Genomic DNA, 15368 nt, shown 5'->3' on the forward strand with positions numbered 1-15368 from the left:
CAGAATTTGGGGGCATTCACAGTAAACAAAAAAAACTTAAATTCAGTTGGATTATGGTAAAACAGTGCCCCCTTGTGTCTTGGTATTTCTGCCTTGACTAAATCCAGTATTAATTTCCTTAAAGTTCTATAGTATGGATTTGAATAATTTTTGTATGATAGAAATAAACAAGGCTTGATAACTTAACAGTTCTCTGTAGACAAAAATCCCAATTTATTAAAATATAAAACCACACTGGTTATTCAATATCAGCCACTTTAACATGCATAATCTGCAATATGAGGAAAATGTAATAAACTTGGGAAGACTCAGTATTTTTATTTTAAATTTAACATTTAATTTACTATTAGTAAAAGAGGTTGAAAAAGTTTTAAAAATGAAAAGAAAAACTCACCACTATCAATTACATTTTCCTCTAGTAGTCATTCTCATCTATAAGCACTCTATACTAGCATCTTCATTATCACCTTGGAATAACTAGTGAGCCTTTACTCATAAAGCAAACAGTCTGTACTAAATGCAGGAAATTAATATGAAAATTTAAAATGTATTTGTAATAACACATTGAGCAATTCTCTAAGTTACATATACTTTTAGAAATTATCTAAGTTACATATTCTCTAAGTTACATACAGAAAAACATCATCCATGTTTTAACTTCACTCAAAACATAATTCTCATGCTAGAGGCCTGGGCATTTTAAGTTTGTAAAAAATCAGAATCTCGGTTCTTGTCCCAGATGATCTGAATTAGAACTTGCATTGTAGCAAGATCCCCAGGTGATTCTTATAAGCATTAAAGCTTGAGAGACACCACTCTAAAGTCCTTGCCCTCCCATCTCTAACTACCATGGGGGCTGGGGGCCGGAGTTGGGGTGGGGAGAAGGAGGGGAGAGGGAGAGGAAGAGGCAGAGGAAGGAGAAGTTGACTGACTAGAGACCAGGTGGATTCAATCAGGAACAACTTTAGAAGGCAACTCGGAGTATATAACCCGAGCGAGAATGGCCTGCTTAACTAAGTGGCTCCTCTACTGCAACTCGGTTTTCCCACAGACTTTTTTTTTTTTAAGTAAAAACTAGAACCCTGCCAGTTAAGAGTTTAATGTAGGGATCAAGAAACTTTCAAAATGCAAATAATTGTATGAGAATTTTAGGTCCATCACTCATTATCAATGATGCCTAGTACACGTAGAGTTTTACATACTACAACCTACATTTACAACCTATGCATTATCTCCTTTGACACCACAGCCCTGATAAGCTAGTGTTACTTCTCCCATTTTATAAATGAGGTAACTCAAAATCACTGAGATCAAAATCATCCATTAATATCAATGAGCTTAGATTGTTTTTCTTTTAATAGTAGCTGAAGTCAGTATGTTGAAGATATAGTAAGCCACTGGAGGATAGAGATAACTCTGGACAGAGTGCTCTGGGGGAAAGAACCTTACAGCTCAAGACTAAAGCAGCATAGTAGCACTGGGCTTATGGAAACTTGGAGTAAAGGACTCTGAAAGGAAAGGGGGCTTTGCAGACATGAAGGTGGAAAGATTCCAAAGATATATTATACTGAGGAAATAGGCATATATTTTTGCCTGCCCCAGTAAAGCATATTTTGGAAGAGAACTTTCTTCTAGGTATCCCTTTTGTTCTTTGTCCTATACAACAACCCTCTTTCTGGATACAAGTTCAGTTACCTCCTGTTTCACTTTCTTACAGACCAGTCTGAATAACTACTCATATTACTTCTAACACTGTATTTATGGGAAAAGATACACAAGTCCCAAACGAATGGCATACAAGCTTTTAGAATATGCAACATGTTCATGTGTCGATAAAAACTCATTATCCTCCTAACCAATCAGGAGATACTTAGCAAATACCTAGTTACACAATTGAGGAAGATAACCAAAATGGAAGAAATGTTAAAGATCTGTTAAAATCAAACAGATTTGGGTTCCAATTCTGCTTCACTACTTAGTACTGGGATGTTGGATCAAGTTAATCTCTGATTTTTAGTTTCCATATTTTTGAATGCTAAGGAGTAAAGAATGATTTATCTTTGGTAATAGTATTAAAATAGTTTTTCTTTTAGCTCACTTATATTTTGATTTCTACAATAAATGTGTGTTATATTTGATGAAGGAGGAAGGTACTTTTTAAATGTACATAATATATTCCTTATAAACTTTAACCTTTAAAAGAATTCATGGATGTAAAGTACTTAACATGTGCATGAAGAAGTTAGGTTATTTACCCAATCATCACCACAAAATAGCCACTGTGAACACAAATACAGGAGAGCAAAGGATAAAATAGTGTAAAAACTCTCAATAATTCATGTAGTTACTAGTACTACTTATTTACAGAATAAGTATTATATTAAAACAGTAATGTTTCATCAAATTATTTTCAAATAAGTTCAAGAATATTAATATTGATTATTCTGGTACAGAATTTGAGCCTATTTGTAACTAAGTAACATCTATTTCCTTTCTGTCACTTCCATTTTAAGAGTAAACAAATCTCAAAAGATAACCTTAGGATGTGCTTCAGATCCACCACTTTCTTCCCACCCTCAACCACCACCATTCTCAGTTCAGGCTCCTACAGATGAACACCTAAGCAATTTCCCAACTGACATCCCTGCCTTTGTCTCTCTTTAATCCCATCTACCCACAGATTGATGATTAACTGCTATACCAAGAGCACTTTCATCATTACATTCCACTGTTCAAGATTGATAAAAGTTTCCTGATGCATGGAATACAAAACCCATTTTTTAATCCTGACATTCCAAGCTCTCCACATTCAGGTACCGAGCTAAATTTTTGTTCTTTTCTTTTAAATTTGAGAAAAAAAAAAAAAAAAGCACAAATCTTACCAGAAAGGTACAAGCACAGTAAAAGGGACCTTCTCCCTCTTAAACCACTTTTAAGAGTAAGTTGTAGACATGATGCCCCACCATCCATCCATCATTACTTTAGTAAGTCCTACTGTGTACTGCGCAATTAACTACAATACCTGCACCAGAATCATCAAATTAACATTTACAAATTACTACCTTTTAATCTTTGGTTCCCATTTGAGTTTTGCCAAACATGATTAAGTTCAGAATCATGACTGTCTTTAGATGTCTTGTCTTTTTTTAACTTTCTTGCCTTTCTCATGTCCTTGATATTGTAGGCCAGACTGTCACTCATTCTGAATTTGTTTTGTCTGATATTTCCTCAGGATTAGTTTCAGGTCATGCATCTTTGGCAGGAATATCACAGAAGTGATGCTGTGTTCTTTGCCAATGCAACCTATCAGGTGGCACATGAACCAAATGATCCCATTACTGATGATGTCCACTTTGACCACTTAATTAAGGTGGTGTCAGCCAAAGCTTCTCAACTGAAAAGTTACTTTTTCCCATTGTAATTAATAGGCATTTTTGTGGGAAGATTCTTTGAGATGACATAAAAATCCCATTCTTCACAAAACTTTCAATTTATTCATATCAGTATGGACTCATGGCTTCCTATTTTATTCAGTGGGCTATTATCCATTACTATCATTATTTATATTGTTAAAATTGTCCCAGATTTCAAACTGGCTTCCACAACCTTCTGACAAGATCTCATCATTCTTTGAGTAAGTCATTACTTTCCAGCACAACAAGATGTTCTAGGCTCATCTTGTACTCTCTCTGCTCTGGTTTTAGAATCAGTCATTTCTCCAAGAAGCCCTGGTTTCTTTTAGCAGAGAATAGTATTTAGAAAACAAATTCTGGATTTCAGAGATGGCCACTGGGTTTTTCTACTTCTGGGCCCTCTTAGCAGACAGAGCTGCATTATGTACACATATACACATATATACAACACACATTTATATCTACATTTCTCTTACTATATATACTAAAAATTATGAGTTCATATAAATGTCTCCATTTCCCTTCCAATACTATAGGATTCCTTCTAGTTTCATTTCTTTCCTTATTTGTAACTTCCTTCAATAGTAGTGAGAAATCTCCTTATCCCTAATTTATTGTTTAATCAATTCCCCTGTATATAACCAGTTTCCAGTTGTTGTGTGGCTGTCCTCTTGCACAGAAGCTCTTATTTCTCCTCTGTTTGTTGTGACCACTGGCTTCCAAAAGGGCTGTTGCACAAAACCAAGCCAGATGAGGCCTGTGTCCTCCCTCCTTCAAGCTACTAAACACCCCAACGATTCCTCTGGTTTGCCCTTCTTCCCTTTATGATTCTCTGCCAAAAGTTCCTAAATCCTTTCCAAACCTTTCCATAACCTATCAATCTTCCTATTCCTACCTACTCTCTGAAACCCTTGCAAATTAAAAGAGATAAACCTACATGGATTGATTTCTGACATTTGAGTCCAGAATTAGAAGGCCTGTACAGTATAAAAGGAAGTTGTATCAGATGTTTCTACTAAAACAATTACTAAATAAATGGAGGGTCTCTAAGAAAAAGGGAGTGGGAAATGGTGAGCCTGCTTCTATCACTTTAGTTGTAGAGTGCTGTTGTCTTTTCTCTACATTTGGAGATAATGCAGCAATTGCAGAGTTCACAGTAAGAAAACTCCAAGCAATCTAAAACTTGTGCACAGTGACTGGACAGTAAAGACATTTGAAATAATGGAATCTGAGTGGAGAAAATGTCCTGGAGAAGAAAAGGTGATAGCTTGCTCTAAATATCTGAAAGGCTGATGTAGTTTGGTGTGATCCGAAGAACATATCTAGGGCCAAAACAGGACAATTCTAGAGAGACACAATTTGTTTTTTAATTATACCATAAACCAGATCTTCCTAACAAACATATCCAAGAATTAGATAGCTACTTTAGGGATAAAGTAAGTACTACATTATTGAAGACATTAAAAGCACATTTTAGACAACACTTTGATGGAGATGTAAAGGCAGGCAAAAAAGTAAAAAAAAGAGTACTGGACTTGGAGTCAGAAGTCATGATATACTGGCTAAAATTCATGTATGGGGCATCTGGGTGGCTTAGTTGGTTAAGTATCTAACTTTGGCTCAGGTCATGATCTCATGGTTCATAAGATTGAGCCCCACATTGGGCTCCGTGTTAACAGTGCAGAGCCTGCTTGGGATTTTCTGTCTCCCTCTCTCTCTCTGCCACAGCCCCCACTCCCCCAGAGCTTTCTCTCTCTCTCAAAATAAATAAATAAACTTAATAAAAAAAAATGAAAGCACAGGCTGTGGAATTAGACAGACCTGGGTTTGCAATGTAGACTGTCAATCCTGTGCAAGTTACCCCATTTTCCTCATATGTAAAACAAAAACAGCTGTGTCTATTGCATAGAATTGTAGTGTGACCTTAATGCACTGATAAACACAAAAAGCTTATTTCGTGTCTGTCACAAATACATGCTTAATACAGGTTTTCTATTATAATTACATGGTATTCTGTAATCAACAAACCCTAAGTTATGGAAGGCTTTATTACTAGGCATTAGTTCTATTAATACAGAGACTTTATAAATCTTGTTCCATTCCCCTAGTCCTTGGCACAATGCCTGGCATTTAGCACAATCTATTAATATTAAAATACTGATGGGCTGTTGGATTACGAACCTTTTAAGGTCCCTTCTTATGCTGATAATCCATAACCCAGCCATGTGATATTAGTAAAAGAACATCCTTGTATTAATATCCATACTCCTTGGCACAATCTTCTCTTTAGTCCATCTAGAATGGTTGGACAAATGATGAATACTTTTTATGGGCCGAACACATTTACCTACAACCTAGCTGATGAAACAAGACAAACACATGGCACAATACATTTAACATGGGAGTATAAGTTCCATGAAGGTGGGGCTCAGTTATGCTCAGTTATTTTCTTAGCACTTAGCACTGCTGATTAACTCAGTTTCAAAAAAGGAGTTGGAAAAGAGAAAGCTGGGTAGATGAGAACTGTTACAGAACATTTCATGGAACACATAGATAAAAGTTGGAAAGAGCGAGAAAGGAGAGGGGCTGAGAGAAGCAAATAGCACTGCATAAGAGACCATCCAAAGCAATTATAAAAGAGGAAATGAACAGAGTGTGTGAGTCAACATGTCTATCTAAAATAAAGATGAAATGCTAGGATCTAAAGGAAAATAGCACTGTGTGTATTCAACATATATCTACTTATGACTCAATGCATACTGTTGAGCACTGGGCTGTCCCCAATACTGGGTTTCGAGGGAAAATAATGAGCAATTTTATGTGCCTCAGAGAACCACCCAAAAATCTCACAACTTTTGACTAGGCAACTTCTCAATTATTAGAAATTTATTCTAAGGTTATAACCAAGTTATGACAAACTTAAAACATAAAAGATGTTCCATATGGAATTGTTTACCAACAATTATAGGCTGATAATAGGTGAGGAGGAAATTATATTATATGATACATATATTATATGATACATGACAGATTACCCTAGAGTCCTTCAAAGTCATATTTATGGTTAGTACTTCAAAAACAAGATTGATTTAACTACGTTCTCATCTATGAAAAATATTAGAAATATGCTAGATAAATTAATCCTCCAGATTAAACCAATATACTTCCATTCGCTCTAGAAAACACAGTGATTGGTCTCTAAAACACAGTGAGTGCTCATGGCTGATAGGCTGTTCTCTTTTTCATTAAAAAAATTTTTTTTATGTTTATTTTTGAGAGAGAGAGAAAGAGAGCGAGCGACCAAGCAGGGAGGAGCAGAAGGAGAAGGAGACACAGAATCCAAAGCAGGCTCCAGGCTCTAAGCTGTCAGCATAAAGCCCGATGCGGGGCTTGAAATCACAAACTGTGAGATCATGCCTTGAGCCAAAGTTGGACGCTTAACTGACTAAGCCACCTAGGCTGTTGTTCTCTTAATACTCTCAATATTTCTACTCCCACCAATTGAATTATATGCTTACCAAGAGCTAGTTCTATTCATCCCCAAGTGTATTTTATACCAATGGTACTTTTTGTTGTGATTATGTAACTAAATGAAATCCACAAACCGAGGAAATATGAATGCCAAAATAAAGGTAGTCATTTCTATAAAACTAAGTTGAATGTGTGAAGAAGTTGGTCCCAAATCATCATCTAATTTATGTGGTAGCCAGACAACTACAAAAGACTGGGACAGGGTGTCATAAAAGTCTAAAGGAATGCACATAGCTGCTCCAAAAAAGTTTAAGTTTTCCTATACCTTTGAATATAATTTGTAATTCACGATCTGTGATTTTCAGATGGTGAACTACAGGTGTGGTTTAAGCAAGAAAAGTAATCTAAAACCCATATTGCCCTATCCACTAATGTCAGGCCTTGTTTCTACTTCAGAAGACTGGTGACTGAATGTACTTTTATATGTTTTATTGCTGTTTCGATAAAATTGCGTTTTAAGTTGTGGTAAAATACATACAACATAGTATTTACCATCTCAACTATTTTAAGTATACAATTCAGTAGTGGTAAGTATATTTCACTATTATACAACCAATCTCCAGAATTTTTTTCATCTTGAAAACTAAAATTTTATGACCATTAAATAATTCTCCATTCTCCAGTAACTACCCCTAGCAATTACCATTTTATTTTTGGTCTCTATGGATTTTATTACACAATGTACTTATCATATAAGTGGAATTACACAATATATGTCTTTTGGTGACTGTCTTATACTTAGCATAATGCCCTCAAGGTTCATCTATGTTGCAGCATGTGTCCAAATTTTCTTCTTTTTAAGTCTATTCATTGTATGTATATATCACACTTTATTTATCCATTCATCCATTGATGGACACTTGGATTGCTTTTGTCTTTTGACTATGTGAATAATATGGATATGAGCATGGGTGTACAAATATCTGAGACTCTGCCTTTCATTTTGGGGGATATATACCCAGAAATGGAATTACTGGATCATATGGTAATTTTGTTTTTAGTATTTTGATAAATAAACTGTAATTAAATGGCATACTACCTGTCACATTTCTGTAGAAAAGAGTACTTCTACACTACTCCAAATGTTAACACTGACTGATGGGATGATGGGATTATGGATGAATGAAGTTTGCAGTCTCTCTTTGGCTTATTATAATTTCTAAATTTCCTATAGTAAGCATTATTATGGTACCTAAGTAACAAAAACATATATAAAGCTTTTATGCTGTTACTTTTACTTTTGAGTATATCACCACAAAGGCTTTAATATTCCTGACCCCTAAATATTGGGGAAAGCCCTATGGTCTGAATGCCAATCTCCCCAAAATTCACACATTGAAACCTAATTCCCAAAGTGATGGTATTAGAAGGTGGAGACTTTGGGAGGTGATTAGGTCCTAAGGACAGATCCTTCATGAATGGGATTAATACCCTTATGAAGAGGCCCAACATAACTCCCTGCCCCCTTCCACCATGCAAAAATATGATAAGCCTGTAATCTAGAAGAGGGTCTTCACCTAACCAAGTTGTTACCCTGATATCCTGGCCTCCAGAAGTGTGAGAAATAAATGTTCATTGTTTATAACTAATCCAGTCTGTGGTACTTTGTTATAGCACCTCCAATGAACTAAGATGAACTAAGACACTAAGAATACTTTCCTGTATGGGTACAGGCCAAAGCTATGAGTACAGGCCCACTACCTTCTTTGTTTGTTTTAATTTAAAGACACAAACATACAGATTTTTTTAATGGTTGCATATGAAGATGATGGCTAGGTACATGGAAATTTTGTCTAGTGCTTTAGCAAGAGTGACACTGCTAACTTTTCCAAGGAAAAGTACTAAGATTCACTAAAGTATGCCTAGGTTTGAGAATCTATCTTCTGCCCCTGATTAACAGAGTTACTGATAATACTCTTAAACTCTGTGGGGGGCAAAGACAGGTGTTGAAATCTAGTTATATTTATTAATATTTCCAAAAATACCCATATGATAGGACCCTAGGTCTTGGTTTTTGAAACTGAGTGTATGCAATTAATTAATAGCCATAAAACAGGTTATCAAAGATTATCCTCTTTGTGGTACATATGAACAAGAAATTTGAGAGCAAAAGGTAAGTAAATACCAAAGGGAGGAGAGTATCAAGGCAAAAGGAAAAGGATACTGTCAGTGAGGGTAGCCAGAAAGGAAGGGGAAAGAGGGAAGGGATAGAAAGAAAGATTGAGACAATCCAAGACTAATTTTCATGTGTTTGGGACAGTCTAAATATGATCTTAGCTAGAGGAACTTTCAAGGTCCTTTTTGCAAATGGAACTCTATATAAAGTTTAGATATGAATTCAAATTCTCAGCTGAAATAGGGTAAATAATTTCAGCTGTTAATATAATCATAAATTCACTTAATTTACAACTACCAATTGAAGGGCACCTGGGTGGCTCAGTTGGTTGAATGTCCGACTCTTGATTTCAGCCCAGGTCATGATTCCAGTCTCATGGGGTTGAGCCATGCATTGGGCCCCATGCACAGCGTGGAGCCTGCTTGGGATATTCTCTCTCTCTCCCTCTTCCTCCTTCCCCCCCCCTCTACCCCACTCCCTCTCCCCCCTGTCTCTCCCCCCGTGCCCCTCTCTCCTGCTCACATGCTCTCTAAAACTAAAATAAAAAAAATAATAAAAAAACCTTCCCAATTTAAAAGATATTAGGTACAATATTCTAAATATAGAATTTTGCTTATTTAATAACAGAAGTCTTAGTAATCTAATACTTCAACTAGTAGCATGCATATAAAAAACTATTTTAATTGCTTATAATTTGTTTACACATAATAATAATTCTTGGTCATTTTTAAAAATCTTTTAACCCCAATAAATATGGCTAGATCTCTTGTAATACCATTTTTTTTGCCTACTTCCCTATCTGAATCCTAAAGAATTCCTTTGATGTTAAGTCATTTCTTAAATAAACAGCTACCTTTTCTTAGAACTAATTTATAGAACAGCTTCTGGGGAGTCACACCTGAATAACTCCCACAAAGTTGTGCTATTTTACAGTATAGTTTAGACATGAAATAGATCTGTTTATGCTGTTTCTTGCTGTCTGGGGTAGCAGACGCAGTTGCCTCAATTTCCACTGGAGGCAGCAGACTCCTCAAGCAATCCCTAGGTTCACGGACTTCCCAAAGAATTTTCTTAAGCCAAGAGTGGTTAGTAGTTAAGGGAAAAGGACTTAAGTTTAGGCCCATTCCAAGCTTAAGACCCTTCCAAAATCTGATTTAAGTGCTAAGAACCAGTTCCAACTGCAGAGAAACAGTGTTAAAAGAAAAAGCATGAAAAACAGCAACCCTGATAGTGCTGTAATATTTAAGACATAAGCATCAAAGTCCAATCTTATGAAATACTTAGCCATTCAGTGATGATAACAAGTAAAAAGAAAATGGAAAAAATTGGAACTCCTTTTCTTTTCTGTCTCTGTTCTCTTTGATGAAGTGCTACCAAAGAGAGAACTACCAAGGATAGGCTGCTGAAAAGAGAAGAAAAAGTAGAAATGGTGGTTAACAGTCTTTAAATCAAATCTTCTTTATGAAAAACACTTAACTGTCACTGGAGAAAAGCAGTGTTCCTCAGAACTGTAACTTCTGCCAATTATCGCACCCTTTAAGTTAAATCTAGACAATAGCTGCAATACCGCTGTATTATATAGAAGCAATGCCATCACCACTAAATATCAATGATTGGAATGTATAAATTCTATAACTATTCGAATATTCCCAGTTAATTAAAAAAATATCTTTAGAAATAGCATTTTAAGACACACAACTTAGGGGCACCTGGGTGGCTCAGTCAGTTGAGCATCTGACTTTGGCTCAGGTCATGATCTCACGGTTCGTGAGTTTAAAACCTGTGTTGGGCTCTGTGCTGACAGTTCTGAGCCTGGAACCTGCTTCAGATTCTGTGTCTCCCTCTCTCTCTGCCCCTCCCCTGCTCATGCTCTGTCTCTCTCTCAAAAATAAATAAACATTAAAAAAAAAAAGTCACACAACTTAGATTAGCAGCTTAAATATTTTCTTTGATTACAGATTATTTTTCAAAATAATAGGATAAAGGCCCTTCATTAAAAAAAAAAAAAAAAAGCCTTCATATCTAAGCCTCAAACTTTTACCAAGGTGGAAAAAAAGAATAATGTTTCATTATTCATCCACATATCCTTAGTAAATTACATTTAAAAAATATGTATAAACATATGCTAAGTATCATATTATTTATGAAAACACTATAAAATGGAAGAAGGGGATCCCTCAAATCTATAATAAATTATTTTCGTGTCCCTGAATTTTTTACTATTTTTTAAAACTTTAATTAATTTTTTATATATATGAGAGAGAGAGAACAAGAGAGAGAGAGACTGAATGAGCAGGGGAGGGGTAGAGAGAAAGGGAGAGAGAGAATCCCAAGTAGGCTCCGTGCTGTCATTGCAGAGCCCAACGTGGGGCTTGATCCCCTGAACCGCAAGATCATGAAATGAGCCAAAATCAAGAACTGGACACTCAACTGACTGAGCCACCCACGTGTCCCTTACTATTTTATAAGAGGAAGTTCAAATACTTCTTCTCTACGTATGTAACAGTGTGAGATAATATGCCAGAAACTGATAACCATTTTTTAAGTTTGTAATGCAGAGATAAGAAATACCTATTGATTTGTTAAAAGATGTGACTTAATTATCTCAGGAGTATATTACTGTTTTATGTTTAAATCTTCCTGGTTCTGACAGACCACTGTGACTTCATAAAAAAGAAAATCTTTTGCGAGAGTAAGTAAGCAAAACAAACAAAAAACCAGCATGGTATTCCACATGGCCTCACAGCCTAGATCTCTTCCAACTTGCAGTGTTTTCTGAGAGAGCAAAGATGATTAAAAAGCTCAGCCTTTGACTTCTGTATGTGTCTCAAAGACTCAAAGTAAACTTTCAAAGATGTCAGTAACTTGAGGGCTATTGTTTAGTAGGCGCAAGAAACACATTTCTTTACCCACTGTGCTCAGGGAGGGCACATTAGCTAATGTATCAAAGAGATTCTAGCTCAAAATTACATTTCAATGATTTTATTTAGACAGAAACATGTAGAACACATAATTTAATTAATGACATAATTCTACATTTTACCTAAACACAGAGTGGAAACTAAATTAAAAAAAAAAAAGATCTAAATGATTTCAAGGCTGTTTCAAGAAAAAAATGTTCTTAATTTCTTCCCCCTCTGAGCTAAAATAGATGTCAGTTCTTAACAACAATGCACTTAAACATTCTCTATAGATAACTAACCTTTGGTTACACTGATCATTTTGCCAAAGTGACTTTTGGTTTTCTTATTCTTACCAAATAAATAACACTAAGTATCACAAGGATATATATAAAAAAACAAGGAGCCTGCAGTTAATAATTTTACTACTGTTTAACACAACAAGAAACCTTGTTTCTACTGTATGTAATACCCTCTACTATATGTAATACGTTTCAGGTCAAAAACAGGATACATTAAAAAAATCGTATCTATCTTAAATCTTACAAATCCAATTCACCTCAGGGAAGGCGACATTACTAAAATTATTTCAGAAATGACACTGCTTGCTCCTTCAGGTCTTCAAACCTGAAATACTGGGAATACAAAAAAAGCTGATACAAATAATTTTCCAATCTTAAGAAAGGAAAATTCATTTTAGACATTACTCTAAAGAGAATAAATAATATAAGCTTATGTAAACCATGAATTTATGTGCTATATATACAGAAATAGTTTCCACAGCATTTTACAAAAAGACTGCACAGAATCCATGTTTCTGAATAGTCTTTCCTTCTTTGTTTACTTCTTTATATTTTGCTTCTTTAAAAAAATGTTCTTTTTCCAATTACAGGGAGGAAATAAAAAGAAATGCAACTCTTTTATGTAAAGTAAATCCATCTGGATGTTTGCTGCATCCCATACTATAAACCTGTGATCCCCAACCAGAATGAGTTATAGTAAAGCTGCAGGCAAAATTGTCTCCATATACCACAATCCATTATCCCTGTCAAGTTAATGTTCCATGTTGAGCCATATGGCACGGGTACACATTCAACAAAGGAAATTCCTTAAACTTGTTATAATCAGCACTTGCAGTCATCCAAAAAACTGACATAAACAGCTTTATTGTGTTTAGTGCATTTCAGTTAATATCCATGACAAAAACAGGAAACAGTACAGGAAAAGGAGGAGGAATGTGGGGGAGCAGAGTTATTAAAAAAAAACTGTACATTTTATAATTAGATTTTTTTCCGAAGCAAGTGATTTTCAATTACAGTAAGCTCCAACTTCTTGACAGTGATCCACTGGGCCATATTTAATAAAAAACTAAATCTAATGACTTCAATTTTCCACGGTATGAACAAACCTAAATTTTAAAAGTCTTAAAGTATCTGATTCATTTAAAGGAGTTCTAGCAAAATCATGAATGATTTAAATTTTCATGTTTGTTTTCTTTCTACAGTTGTCTCATAATTGCTAAAATCTAACTAACAGTGCCTCATTAAAAAATAAGGCAATTTAAATAAAGTGTCTTTATATGCATTAAGTGTAGGTCACGGACGAATCGAGGGCTCCCAGAAGCCTCTGGTACCTGGCACAGCCCAGCACATCAAACTCTAGTCAAGGTACAAGTAGAGCAGAACTTCATTTCAGCCCCCGCAGTGACAACAATAAAACGCTGAGAAAACACACTATCAAATACTGAACTCAGCATCAATTTCTGTTAATTACAGCCTTGTCAGCAACGTGATTATTCAAACAACTCATGCAAATGTTAATGAGGCCTTATTTGCATATTTATTTTTTCCTTTGTTGAAATGTCATTGATTATTACATTCTACTATGATGAATGTGGCTGATGATGTGCTCTGATATGTAATTAGTCATTAGGTGGAATGAATAGATCAATTATGAAAAAGGACTAAGATTAAGAAATATCAAACAAGACCGCCCAATATAACTATAGAATCTTTTTTAAAAAGAACCTAATAAATAATTTCTTGACATTTAAACTGCAACATCAGTAGTTTTCAATAAATAAACCACTACTTTTGTGAGGTTAAATGAAGGCTTAAAATACATCAGTACTTTGATAATCCAATTATGCTCAGAGAAACCATCTTTTAAAAAATTGCAAGCCATCTCAAGTGGCCTGTCAGAACAACAAATAGCAAAAAAAAATTTTGCTTTAGACTTGCAAAAATTAGAAATACATAAAATACATTTTAATCTAGTATGAGGAGGGTGAGGTGGAAACAGGTCAAAAGAGAAAGGGCTATAACATTCCAGAGAGAAGGGGTAGGAACCTCATGGAGAATGACTACCTTCATAAAAACAAGGAAAGCAAAAACAAACTCCTTCAAATTCCAATTTGTTCTTAGAGGAAAAGGATTATTTAGCCTCTGAAACTGTTTGCTGTAACTATCCAGCCAGTACTTGCTATTCACAGATGAAAAAAAAAAAAAAAAACCACATTACTGCAGACCAGATGGGAACATTCCACATGACCAAACCAATCAATCACCTCGGTGGGGCGCAGGTGCAACACAGCCGTGTAGCAACACACCATTTCACAGTCTATCGGGCACAAACACATGGCCACCAATCAATGGCACCCTGAGGACCTCAGAGGGGGCAGGCTCTCTGGAGTCTTACTGGTCCATGCCTGATGACTTCATAATCACACATCATTTCATTCACTAGAGGATACAAACTAGCATTCTAATAACCTTCTACTGAAAATGGTCATGTTGTGCATATTAATACAGTGCTGTTTGGAGTGAAGCAACTGACTTTACACGGCAGGCTAGGCAAGGCATGTGGGGCTGAAACAACCTGAAGCTAGAAACTTCCTATTTGAAGATGGCTGTTCTGTTCAGGCTGAGATCAATGGCAACATGATTCATTCTGCCACATCAAAGTTGGCATGCAAGGCTCGTATCTTATACAAAGCAACTGTTAAACAATAGTATGCTTGAAGAGATAAAGGACAGAGGAAGATGAAAATAAAAAGAGAAGTTGGTAGTTGTGTATGAAGGACAAAAAGACTTCACATCTTTCTAAAATAACCTAACTAAAATTGACCTGAAAATAAAAATTAAGTGACCATGAATAAAAAACTTAAATGCATATTCTTTGGCTTTGTTTTCCTCACATTTTTCCAGGGCTTGAGAGGTGACTCTGTAAGTGCATAATTATAGGAGATGATACATAGAACAATTTTCAGAGAACACTGCTATAATTCTGTTAGGTAGCATTCACAGAGCTCCTGTTGGCTCCTTTTCAGAGAGGTTGTGGGCAGGGTTATCCTGGGTAACAGTATTTTGAATAACTGATTCACTATAAACAATATAGAGATGACCTAAT

General features: G+C 35.5%; 1 protein-coding gene across 11 annotated transcripts in view; it reads right to left on the reverse strand.

Moving 5' to 3' along the window:
* TCF12 (transcription factor 12) overlaps positions 1–15368 on the reverse strand; it is a 377037-nt gene that overhangs the window by 134766 nt on the left and 226903 nt on the right. The gene's annotated exons all lie outside the window — the stretch shown is intronic.

Source organism: Panthera onca, chromosome B3 (genome assembly GCF_046562875.1).
Source record: "Panthera onca isolate mPanOnc1 chromosome B3, mPanOnc1 haplotype 2, whole genome shotgun sequence".
NCBI lineage: Eukaryota > Metazoa > Chordata > Mammalia > Carnivora > Felidae > Panthera > Panthera onca.